Below are 11,199 nucleotides of genomic sequence, written 5' to 3' on the forward strand. Positions count from 1 at the left end.
TTGTTTGGGTAGCTGATCAGAAAGGATGGGATCATTGAGCATCATTGCACTGCACCCATGGAATTTTATCTTAATAACAGAGAGGGCTATAAGGTCACACCTTATTCAGGCAGCAGTTGGGAATCCCGGGAGACCAAATTCTGGTAAATCCCTTGATCCCAATTCACAACTAGTGAGTGAGGGTGATAAAAAACTCATGTATGCTTTATTTTTGGAATATGAATCCATATGTAAGATTGAAATCACTAATCATCTATGTTTTTAAAACAATATCTCCTTGAGAAAATCATTCCAAGGGGTCTTAGATTATCTCAAAAATCTTCATTTCCTCATGATCGGCCATTTTCTGAGGAGTGGGATTTATCTGTGTTTGATTGTTCTGCGGGGATGATCAAATTATTGATAAAAAAAGAGATCTTTTAGCGACCCAAGCGTTCGATGATGTGGTTGTTTTCAAAAAGAAACTTGAACTCTTTTCCTCTCATTGCGCGTTTAAGGAATTTGACCTAAGTTTAAACTCAATATAGATTAAATTTGAGAATGCATCATCAAAAGAAAGGCAAATAAGATAGAGAGGGACCGTAGGGAATCCTGTGTTCATTCTGAGAGCATGGATACTTCACCTCCACTGGGCGATCCCGTCTCATCACTCGATCAGCCTGTGGATTTGGTGATGTCTTGTGATAAGAAGGGTCCTGTTGGGGAATTGTGTTACCCCTTTAATATTCTTAAAGATAAAAAACAGATTGCACTTTATGAGAAACATAAAAGAACTCTCAATACTAAGTCTTCAAACAAATTACCCTCTTCCAATGAACTTAGGGTAAAACCAGCAGTGGGAGGACGTTGTGATGACCTGACCATTGCTTCCTGTGTCAACAATAATTCTTGTACACAGGCCGGTGATTCAGTCATTGTACTGTCCACTCCACCTCATTCTGCTGTAGTCTTGCGGTCCATCTCTCCTGGAATTATAGTTGATAATGTCCCAGAGATTTCTGGTAGCCCAATTGTCGATTCTGAATTGGGGGTCCAGTCATCTCCACTCCTACAACAGGAGAGTCCTCTCTTGAATGATTCCCTACTAACCATCCATCAGATATCCCAATTGTCGGATGTCTTGGGAAGTCCTCCAAAAGTAATCCCCATTAGCCTAGAATTGGACCCTATGGCTGAGTCAACATCGTTGATACCTTTATCTCATTCTAGAAATAGCTCCCTCTTTCTTGATCCCAGTCCTCCAGCCTTTGAAATTTCCAATCAAGCCATTGTTCCTGTCCCAGTCAACAGTATCCCTTCCTGTAATAAGTCCAAAATTGCTTATTTTTATCAGGTGGTTCCGGGACGCTACCCAAAAAGAAAAAGAAATTTGGTAGCTGTAGAGGGAGTGGTTGCTCAAAAAAATCCATGTCCCTTCCTGGACCCATCTCTTAAGAGGATGAAACCCAATTAGTGAACCCTGATGATTCTCAGTAACCAGATATAAACATAGGAAAGGGCATTTTTAATATCTCCAGCCATCAACTCACTGAGGGTGAGCTCTGCCTTCTAAATCGTGGTCTTTTTGCCCCAGTATCTCTCTTAATATGTTTACATTTTTTTGGATCTCAATGAATTCTTTAGGAAATTAACGTTGAAATGGCACTTTCTCCTAGAGACCAAAAGAGGATCAAAATTTGTTGTGGATAATCCACCCAGCTCTTCCAATACAGGAGAGTTGGATGGCTCTATTATTGAATTCTCCCATGTAGCGGTAGAAGGACCTTCAAATTTCTATCCCCTACACCACAAGGGTTCTCACCTAGAAACCTTCCAAAATTGATCCTTAAGGATCTCCGTTCTTTTAAACAAATTAAGATAAAGGACAACCTCAGCCCGATCGAAAGGCAATCCATCAAGACTCTACCTGAGAATAAGGAAATCATTATAAAAAGTGAAAAAGTGTTGATGGGGGGGGGGGGGATTGTCATTATGGACAGGAGTTGGTATTTTAGGGAAGGCTTAAGAATTCTCGGTGACCTGGGTTACTATAAGAAACTATCTAGGGACCCTTCCATTTCTATCTTTTTAGAATATAAGACCCTAATTCTGAAAGCAAATAAAGCTGGTATTATTAATTAAAAGGAAAGGAAGTTTTTGGACATCAAGAAATTTCAGTTCCCTTATTTTTACTTTTTACCTAAATTCCATAAAGACGTAAAAAATCCTCCTGGAAGCCCCATTGTCTCTGGGGTTAATTCTATTACATCTAATCTGTCCCATTACATTGATCTTTTTCTGCAAAAATACGTAATTACCATTGAGTCCCATTTGAAAGATTCTAGTCATCTAATTCGCCTTTTGAAAGACCTGCCCCCCCCTCATTGATTGCATTTTTTTGACTTTAGATGTCACTTCTTTGTATTCCAATATTGCCCATGATTTGGGGACAAAGGCGGTTGGTGAATTTCTATCTGATGATCCATCCATTTTTTCTTTTGAGGGAACCATGTTTTGCCAGAGGAGGGGCTGTGCAATGGGGACTAGATTCGCTCCAAGTTATGCAAACTTATTCATGGGCTCTTTCGAGTCAATTCACATCACACAGTCCCCCCTTGCCTCCAACCATGTTGTATATTTGTATATATATGTTTCATTGATGATTTATTTTTTATTTGGCGGGGTACTAAAAATGAAGCCCTTGATTTTGTAGCCGGTTTAAACCAAAATACATGGGGGTTAACCTTCACCCCCTCTATCTCTGAATCTATAATACAGTTTCTTGATCTCTCCATCCGATTTGAGGATAATGGAATGATTTACACGTCGACACATTTTAAAACTGTTGATGTCAATAGTTATTTAAATTTTGACTGTGGTCATGTTCTCAGTTGGATCACTAACATTCCATATGGGCAATATTGGAGGATCAGGAAGAATTGTACTTTGGATCATGATTTTATCACTGAATCTAGAATCCTTAAAAAGCGATTTGCGTTCAAGGGTTATGTGGCACGCTGCTGTGCACAGGTACCACAGGACTCAGGGTGCATGGATGGACTTCTCCACAAGTGGCCCTCACTACATACAAACACCTCCACCCTTCCACCTCATACCAGCAGAGGGAGCCCGTTAGGGATATATATATGGAGGGTGGAGCCAGGCAGTTCAATTTAGTGAGAGAGTTCAGAGAGTGTGCTGCCACTGAGAGCAGTGAAGACGCAGCACGTCGGCTGCTGTATTGAGGGCCCCGAGTGTGGCCGGAGGCAAAGAGTAGAGGAGAGAGGAGTTGAGGGGGCAGAGGAGCATCATAGGCTCAGACCAAGACACAGACCGGACACCGGGTCCGCGCCTACAGGGTCCTCTATACCCAGTAGGGACTACCGGCATACCAGGAGGACTACAAGTCCCTGGTCGACCTGAAGCTAAACCCTTGACAGGACTAGGAACCACGAAGGCCCCGGCGTCCAGGGATAGTGGTTGCCAAAGAAAGGTCCTACTACCAAGCGACTACCAAGCGACAGGTGAAGGAACACCCCGCTCACTGGGGAGAAGTCCTGAAGTGCACCCTTCCTACCGAGTACCCTGGACCGTACCTGACATCCGCACCAGTAAAGGTACTGAAGTGAATCCCCTGTCTCTGTCAGTTACTCCTGCTGCGCCATCTCTCCTGCACTACAAGCCCCAGCATCACCACCATCTGCACCTACATTGCCCCGGGGGCCCGCTCCGCCTGTGGGGAGCAGAAACATCCCAGCTGCCATCCCATCACCCCCGGAGGTCTGCAGCAGCGCTGGTAACCATTACCGGAAACCACAGGTGGCGTCACGAGACAAACTGTACACTAAACCCCCTTTTAAAAGAGAGACCCAGAGTACGGGCCCGGGAGCCGACCTCCGTGACCTCCTAAACAAGGTAAAAGGCCCGGGTACCGAGTCCCCTATATCCCCCTGGGTGACACAGCTCTCTCTTCCTGGCGTCACGAATAGGATTTTGTGCCCATTGCCACCGGGTACTGTGTGCCGTATTGTACTGTGTTTTAACTGTGGTGAACATGGCCGTTATTACTGCGTCGTCGCGCGGGAAGAAGAGGGGCGTAACCGCGGGAACCAGAGAGGTGTGACTGTTGGAAGCGCGCGAAACTCAAGCCCCGCCTCGCGCTCTGACGCAACTCCAGGAAGCGTCAGGTCCTGGAAGGAGACCGTCGTCTGCGGAGCTGCGGCCTACCTGATCAAAAGTAAAGAAGGTAGGCTACGGTTCACTAGGGGGGCGCAGCGATGGCCGACGACCAGCAAAACTCTGGAGCACTGGTTAACGCTCCTGATGCTCAACTCGCGCCCGGCGCTGCTCAGGCCGGAGCAGCCGCCCCACCAGCAGGGGTCGCGATTCCAGTCATGCCCATGGCCCTGCCGTACATCCCTGGAGCAAAATGGCTTCCCCAGTATGATGGCAAACCAGACACCCTGTCTGGATTAAAGAGAAAGATATGCGGTGTATTGGACATGTATTCAATGACTGGTAAACAGAGAGCCGCTGTTGTGCTGGGACAATTGACTGGTGCCGCCGAGCGGGAAATTGAAACCTGGCCAGCCGCAGACCAGGAATCAGTATCCATTATCTTTAAGAGACTGCAAACTGTGTTTGAAAACCCGCACTGAGACAGATCTCCGGATGAGGTTCTACCACTGTGCCCAGAAACCTGAGGACAGTATCCGGGACTATGCCTGGTGTCTACAAGAGGCACTGCGGGCCCTGAAACAGGTTAGCCCAGCCAGCATACAAGATGAGAATAAAATGCTGACAGAACAATTCATCTGGGGGTTGAGGTCCCAGGAGGAGAGCAGAACTGTACGGTGGTGGGCCCTAGATCATCCAAATGCCCCCTTTGATACCCTGAAGGACATGGCTATTAAGGGTCTGCAGCCCCTGGAACCATCAGATACGGCTATCCAGCGTTACCAGGGTGGGGCCACCCCAGTGCCCGCAGCGCCCACTGCTCCTTCATTAATGGCTGAAAGAAAAATGCAAGCAGTGCCCCCTAGCGAGCTCGACAGCCTGCGCTCTGAAGTGCGTCAGCTAAGTAAAACCCTGGCCACTGTCCTAAGCACCCTGCAGCTACAGACGGAGCCCGAGCCGGAAGGAAGGATCCTACTCGCCGACAGTCCTGAAGATGTCCCCTGGATGAGGAGAAGAAGGAGGACAACGCCACCCCATAGGAGGACAACGCCAACCCGTGGGAGGACCAACGACCAACGTCGCCCTCCAGGAGACTTCATCTGCTACCGTTGCCACAAGGCAGGTCACACCGCGTGGAACTGTCCTTTAAACGGGCAAACCCTGGGGCCAAGGGCCGACACCCAGGAGTAGATCAATCAGGCCCATCAAGCTGGTACGACCCGTTTGTAGGAGGAAGGCCTTTCCTGTCCATTGTGCTGGACGGCATAGCAACACCTGCATTACTGGACACCGGCTCGCAGGTAACCATCATACCTGATGTCCTCTACAAAAGGTACTGGTCCATAGATGAACTCCACCCGCCAGCCCCGAACCTCTCTGTGTATGCCTTTAACGGCCTTCCTCTTAACCTAGTAGGGGTTAAGGACGTGACAGTGAAGGTGGGGAGAGTGGAACTAAAAGACCAAGGACTAATTGTCATAGAATCTAACCCTGGTGATACCAATCCGTATATGATACTTGGTACAAATATTGTTGGTAACTGTTTGGGAGAAGTGTTGTTTTTACTCCAACAGATTGCTGAGACTGCCAAACCAGGGCAGAGGAAGGTGCTCCAGAAAGAAATTCGAGCCCTCCTGTACCAGCAACAGATAAAGCTAACAGGTGGTGAGATTGGTAATGTACGGGTGACTGACCCGATACCCATTGTGATTCCCCCAATGAGTGAAATGCTGATTTGTTGTAGGACAGCAATAGTTCTCAAGGGACAGAACTACCAGGCGGTAGTGGAGCCCATCGGTTCAGAACACAGACCTACACTCCTAACTGCTAGAGGGGTAGTTGATGTACGCAATGGAAGGGTTCCTGTACGTCTCCTAAATTGTGGGGAGGAGGAAGTTAAATTGCCACGATATGCCACTGTTGCCCAACTGTATACTGTGAATGATGATTCCATACACACAGTGGAATCCTTGACCCCACCAGACACAGTGGAGGACAATGACTCCGAAGCTCAGCTGGAGGATTGGTGTCAACAGCTCCATGTTGGAACTGACGCCATTCCTGTCCATCAAAAACACGGTGTCTACAGAGTGGTTCAGGAATATGAACAAGTGTTTAGTAAACACCCACTTGATTTTGGAAGGGTTAAAGGGGTACAACACCACATACCCACCGGTAACCATCCACCCATTAAGGAGCGTTACAGACCAGTACCACCAGCACATTACCAAAAAGCCAAGGAAATGTTGCATGACATGAAAAAGGCAGGGGTAGTAAGGGATAGCTGAAGCCTCTGGGCAGCTCCCCTGGTCCCGGTCAGAAAGAAGGACGGTAGCATGAGGATGTGTGTAGATTATAGACAAATTTATCGAATAACACATAAAGATGCATACCCTTTGCCCCGTATAGAGGAATCCCTGGCTGCACTAAAATCTGCCAATTACTTCTCTACATTGGATCTCACTAGCGGGTACTGGCAAGTCTCTGTTGCTGAGGAAGACCGGGAGAAGACAGCCTTCACCACCCCGATGGGATTATGCGAGTTCAACAGTATGCTGTTTGGGCTCTGCAATGCCCCCGGAACGTTCCAGAGGCTGCTTAGGACACCGGAACTTTGAGACAGTGCTGCTGTACCTGGATGACGTTACCGTGTACTCGAGGACGTATGAAGACCATCTGAAGCACCAGGCGGAGGTATTTGAAGCATTGTCCCAGTATGGGATGAAACTAAAACCTTCTAAATGCCACTTGCTCAAGCAGAAGGTTCAGTACCTGGGACACGTAGTCAGCTCAGAGGGAGTAGCACCAGACCCGGAGAAGGTCACTGCCATCCAGAAGTAGCCTGAACAGAGAAACATCAAGGAAGTACGTCAGTTTCTAGGACTGGTCAGGTACTACAGGAGGTTCATAAAGGATTACACCAAAAAGGCAGCACCTTTACAAGATCTCCTGGTAGAACAGTCCAAGAGAGGTAAAAATCCCCCATTCCAGTGGGGTAAGGAACAGGCTGAATCCTTTGCAGTAATGAAGGAAGTCCTAACTGGTGAAGAAATCCTGGCTTACCCTGACTACAGCCAGCCTTTCCTGTTGTATACCGACGCCAGCAACGAGGGACTGGGAGCTGTGTTGTCCCAGAAGCAAAACGGCAGAGAAAAGGTAATTGCCTATGCCAGTCGGAAGCTTCGCCCTACTGAAAGGAACCTGGAGAATTACAGTTCCTTCAAGCTGGAGTTCCTGGCCTTGGTCTGGGCTATCACTGAAAGATTCAAGCATTACCTAGCCTCAACTAAATTCACAGCCTTTACCGACAATAATCCCTTGACACACCTGGAGACAGCCAGGTTGGGAGCCATGGAACAGCGTTGGGTGGCCAGACTGTCGATTTATCAGTTCACAATCAAGTATCGGGCAGGTCACAAGAATACCAATGCTGATGCCTTGTCAAGGATGCTCCACCAGTGGGACACCGAGGATGAATTGGATGATCTCGAAGAAATTGAACTGCCTGCTTTCCACAGAAATGGAATGGTCCATGAACAGCACGCCTCCAGAAGATGTCATGGTAGGACGCCGAACCCTCTACCTCATCACAGCTGGAAGGAGACCCAGGACAGTGACCCGGTTGTCAGCCTCATCAAAAGACTAATAACCCAAGAAGGTTCTCACCTGGAGAAGGATGCTCCCCCACAAGTCAAACACCTGTGGAATGAGAGAAGCCGGCTGTTCATCTACAGAGAGAAGCTGTGCAGAAGGTATGTCAACCCCAAGACCCATGAAATAGTGTGGCAGATTGTTGTACCTAGGACGGATATCCGGATGGTATTAGAAGCCTACCACGATCAAGCAGGTCACTTTGGCTGGAAGAAGCTGGAAACCCTGCTGAAGGACCGATTCTATTGGGTTGGAATGCGGAGTTCCATAGAAAGGTGGTGCCGGAATTGTGGGCCCTGTAGCCTCAGAAGGAAAGACTACGGCAGCCAGAAAGCACCCTTGCAGTCCATCAAGACAACCCAACCCCTGGAGATTGTCGCTCTGGATCACGTCAAACTGTCGCCCAGCAGATCAGGCTATTCCTATGCCCTGACCATGGTGGATCACTATTCTCGGTTCCTGGTGGTAGCTCCTGTCAAGGATCTGACAGCAGAAACTGCAGCAAGAACGTTCCAAGCCTACTTCTGCAGACCCCATGGATATCCGGACAAGGTGCTAACAGATCAAGGCCCTGCTTTTGAAGCTGAGCTATTTAAGGAATTCTGTCACCTATATGGATGCAAGAAGATCCGGACTACGCCATATCATCTGCAAACCAACGGTATGTACGAGAAAATGAATAACATCGTTATAGACCTGCTAAAAACCCTACCTTTGGAAGAGAGGAACCAGTGGCCAGAAAAGCTACCTGACCTAGTGGACCTGTATAACCACATACCCGTGAGTTTTACAAATTGTACTCCAGTGTACCTTATGAGAGCAAGACCTGGAAAATTGCCCATGGACCTGGAACTCGGAGTGGTGGAATCTGCTGCAGATACGTCCAATGAAGATTGGGACACAAGTCGGCAAGAGCAGTACAGGAAAGTACAGCCCTGTGTCGAAGACAGTCTAAACAGAGTAAGGGAAAAGCAAGAAGAACAGTACAATAAGCATGCACCAGCAGAACCCTTGGCACCTGGAGAGATAGTGCTAAAGCGGAAAAGAAGAGGTCACAAGCTCGATGACCAGTGGGAAAGAGAGCCCTACACCGTGTTAAACTCCAGATTTGACAACAGTAAAACCTGTCTGATCAGTAAAGATGAAGGTAAAACGACTCAAGAGACCATTTGAAAGTGTGCCCAGGTCTACTGAAGACAACGGAGGAAGAAGTACCTCCTATAGCACCGGAAGAACCCAAGGAAGATGTGCTTCACACAGTTCTAGGAGATTTCCCTGCGGACTGGCCTCAACTTGATGGAGCAGTTTTTATGCCAGTAATACACTTCTATCAACCACAAGCGGAACCTGTGAGCACCCTAGAAGAACCTGCTCAGGAACAGGAAGAGTCTCAAGTAAGAGGAGGATCACCCGTTGAGGCGGAGCCTGAAGGCCCAGTAATCAGTGCACTTTCCAGTCCCATAGAAAGATTGAGGCAGTTTTATAATCTACCAGCACATACACCTGATAGGTTAATAGAGAGTGCATGCACAGACACCAGTAACACCCCAGTGCTACGAAGGTCCACATGCAGCACACAAGGCCAAATCCCTGCCAGGTTTAGGGATTAAAATACAAAATGCCTAAAGTATAAATAGTTACCCAGTTGGGTATTGCCTATTATTTATTGTATAAACTGTCAATAATATGTGTGCATTTAGTTACCCGTCAGGGTACAAAGACTTGCAGGCTGAGGACTGTGAGCAGCCAAAAACTGTCCTGTAAATAGTTGCACTTATCAAAGTGCCTCCTTTATTTGACCACAGAACAAAAACCCGTTTGGCGTGGCCGAAGACGTGGTCCAGCACTTATGCCCTGTAGCCACGCCCAGGGCCTACGTTGAGGGTTTTCAGGCGGGTCCCTAATGTTTCTCCCTGTTACACTTTCATCGGTGAAATGGACACCTGGTTTCGGGACATACTGTAACTTTATTATTATTATTATTATTATTATTATTGTTGTTAACCTGTTTTTAAAAAATGCTTCAGTCTAGGAGTACTGAATTGTACTAGGGGGGAATGTGGCACCCTGCTGTGCACAGGTACCACAGGACCTAGGGTGCATGGAAGGACTTCTCCACAAGAGGCCCTCACTACATACAAACACCTCCACCCTTCCACCTCATACCACGAGAGGGAGCCCGTTAGGGATATATATATGAAGAGTGGAGCCAGGCAGTTCAGATTAGTGAGAGAGTTCAGAGAGTGTGCTGCCACTGAGAGCAGTGAAGACGCAGCATGTCTGCTACTGTATTGAGGGCCCCGAGTGTGGCCGGAGGCAAAGATTAGAGGAGAGAGGAGTTGAGGGGGCAGAGGAGCATCATAGGCTCACCCCAAGACACAGACCGGACACTGGGTCCGCGCCTACAGGGTCCTCTATACCCAGTAGGGACTACCGGCCTACCAGGAGGACTACAAGTACCTGGTCGACCTGAAGCTAAACCCTTGACAGGACTAGGAACCACGAAGGCCCCGGCGTCCAGGGATAGTGGTTGCCAAAGAAAGGTCCTACTACCAAGCGACAGGTGAAGGAACAGCACGACACAGAAGCTAGGCTCAGTTTCAGGCTGGCCAGGAGCTTAGAGAGAGGGAGACACGGACCAGGAGGCCTTATACCTGCTCACTGGGGAGAAGTCCTGAAGTGCACCCTTCCTACCGAGTACCCTGGACCGTACCTGACATCCGCACCAGTAAAGGTACTGAAGTGAATCCCCTGTCTCTGTCAGTTACTCCTGCTGCGCCATCTCTCCTGCACTACAAGCCCCAGCATCACCACCATCTGCACCAACACTGCCCCGGGGGCCGCTCCGCCTGTGAGGAGCAGAAACATCCCAGCTGCCATCCCATCACCCCCGGAGGTCTGCAACAGCGCCCGTAACCATTACCGGAAACCACAGGTGGCATCACGAGACAAACTGTACACTAAACCCCCTTTTAAAAGAGAGACCCAGAGTACGGGCCCAGGAGCCGACTGCCGTGACCTCCTAAACAAGGTAAAAGGCCCGGGTACCGAGTCCCCTATATTCCCCTGGGTGACACAGTTATCCTTAAAAACTATTGAATGATGCCTTTAGTAGAACTAGCTCCCTGACTCAGGATGTTTGTCTAAACCAAATGCAATCTACCTCCATCTTTGTCCGCAACTCTACTACATCTTAACCAGCTAACTGTATTTTATAACCACTTTTGGTCAGTCCCTCGTGGCCTTACAAAAATTGGTAAAAAAAATACTGGTTAATTTTGCTCAATGATCCCATCCTTTCTGATCAGCTACCCAAACAACCCAGATTTATTTACAGACGTAGTCTGAATTTACGTAGTCACATTGCTCCCAGAAATGCCTCTATTTTGTCCA

Source organism: Phyllobates terribilis, unplaced genomic scaffold (genome assembly GCF_046119375.1).
Source record: "Phyllobates terribilis strain yellow unplaced genomic scaffold, ASM4611937v1 Scaffold_1__5_contigs__length_1240528914, whole genome shotgun sequence".
Classification (NCBI taxonomy): Eukaryota; Metazoa; Chordata; class Amphibia; order Anura; family Dendrobatidae; genus Phyllobates; species Phyllobates terribilis.